This window comes from Atta colombica, unplaced genomic scaffold (genome assembly GCF_001594045.1).
Source record: "Atta colombica isolate Treedump-2 unplaced genomic scaffold, Acol1.0 scaffold62, whole genome shotgun sequence".
In the NCBI taxonomy this organism is placed as follows: Eukaryota; Metazoa; Arthropoda; class Insecta; order Hymenoptera; family Formicidae; genus Atta; species Atta colombica.
Genome location: NW_017259553.1, coordinates 18,156 through 20,851, shown reverse-complemented (window position 1 = coordinate 20,851; position 2,696 = coordinate 18,156).

Genomic DNA, 2,696 nt, shown 5'->3' with positions numbered 1-2,696 from the left:
TATATATATATATATATATTACAAAGTGGTATATTATTTTGATAATATATTCAATTTCTATTTAGAATTACTTTATTATTTATGCAATTTGTTCAAAATATTATTGTACAAATTGCATACTAACATGTTATTAATCATTGTAAACGCATATATACACATACAGCAAATACTGTAGGAGAATCAGTAGGACATATCATACATAAAAATATGTAGAAATATTGTATTATTAATCACAATCCGTACAGCACCGAAATATTGTAGCAATATTGTAGAAATATTTTATTGCAAGATTGCAACGTTGCAAAAATATTGCGAAATATTGTTGCAATATTTCAGATATTGTAGCAAAAATGTCTGTTTTAAAAATATTGATACATAATGTTGTAGCAATATTACAAAATAATATATACTCAAAATTAAGTTTTGCGCACGGAGGAATACTTGCAACAATATTGCAGAATCATTGTAATAATGCAGCAATATTGCTATAATATTATATACGTTACTGCAATTTATTATAAGATTTTCCACTATATAAATTTAAATATAAAAAAATTAGAAATAGGAGTTATAACATATAATGAATACAAATAAAATATGAGTTCATAATTAATTATATTTTTATATTTTATATTCTGATACATTGCCAGTACTGAAAACTACAGTACACGTTACGTGAACTAGATTTTCAGTACTGGCAGAGCATATCGGAAAACCACCTATATATCTTATATTTTATTATCTGTGTCCATGGTGTATATTTAATCCTTACTTCTAATTGTTTTCTGTCTTTAAATTATAAGCACAATTCCTATAAATTATAGACAATGACTATGATTTACATCTTATGTCCGTTTCCACTAATATAGATTAACTTTAATCTCGGTTCAACTTATTCTTCGTCTTGATTTACTCTAGAGTAGAAATGGACATTAATTGAGTTTAATAATTCATAATTAGAAACTAATCATTCCATTTTTCCAGAAGAATATAGTTATGATTGGTCAGCTTCATAACTATATATGTTATTAATCCCGATTAAGTGTGCCGTATAAACGTGATTATTAATTTTTCTATTCTTTTATTATATTATCCAAGTCCTTATTTTATTGGGTCATACATAAATCAATATAGTACAATTTTTAACATTCAAACAAGGTTTTTAGCAGAAGCACAAATCGACACAAGAGTGTTCTGTTCTTTATTTCTTATTGAACAAGAATAGGATGATTTTTATGTCAATTTATGTTTCTTGCTAAAAATATTTTTAAAATACTGCTACAACATTGTTGAAGTAATATTACGAAGGAAAGTCTCTGCAATATTGTATTGCAATATGCATTGTTGAAATATTGCAGCAATGTTGCAAATTTCTGTGCTGTACGGAAAGTTACATAACAATTGTAAACATAGATCTGAGAATATTTTTTTACTTGTAAGTATAATTGTGTGACGTCTTGCAGTGTAATTATATTCCTTTATGATAGCAATTTCGTTTTTATTTTTTACTTGATTACATATAAATTCAAGTTGTATTAATAAGTCCTTTACCTGTTATTCCAATAATTTCGTATATTGTCTTTTTATATAATAATGTATAACATTTTGTAATATAAAAAATTTAATATGTTAATATGTAATTTACAAAAATTCATTTGACACGGATGGTTATGATATCAAACGCATATTCTGTAAGTTGTTAACTTACATCTTTGATGTTAAAATAGAATGAGTTGTAACATATTATGCAAACAATAAAGAAAGACGTGGAAGACAGGACCTTGCTGATAAGATTTGAAGTACATTTTGATGTTATTAGCGTTGTAAACTATCAGTAGTAATTGTATTTTTAATAATATGCTAATTAATAAATGATGATAAATTCATATAACACTTACATTACATAATAATAAAAAAACTACACGATAATGAATATTTGCAAAATCTATCTTATCACACAGTATTGCTATTATACTCTGTTCTCACCTGAAATACAATACCCGCTGTCAGAATAGTGGAAATGAGAATAAACTGAAATCGTGTGAATTTAGATTGTTGATAGGGCCACAAGCCGATAACAAGCAACAAAATTTTATTGAAGCTAAAGTACTGAATCTCTGGATGAATCATTCTCTGCGATGTTCTGGATGCGACTGGTTACGAAGCGAAGTTACAAAGTCGATGAGTACGACTATCCCTTCTCCTTTTCCATCGATTATCTAGATATTCCCTGTTATATAAATTTTTATGCGAATGCTATAATTTGTATAATACGAGGCTATACAAAATATCCATTGTGAGATTACAAACTTATCCATATTTTAGTATTCTTTGCAATAAAAACTATTAAAGCATCATTTCGATATCAAGAAAATGAATATTTTTTGAACAAATATCTTCTTTTATTTAAAAAAAAAAACGAAATACATTTATCAAAGGACAGAAGTCACACAAGCATATATCCTCTATTTTTTAATTTACTTCATTTTCATATAATCTCTCATATGATACGTTTGATCTTTGAGATGAATATCCTCTATATTTTTTCTTCTGCACTGATCATAATTTATACATCTCATGTCAATTTAATATATGGTAATTACTCCAATATTTTCCGATATAATATTTTGTAAAATATTATTATAATATTATTAAATTAAATATTAAATATTAAACAACTGCAAATAGCACAGACA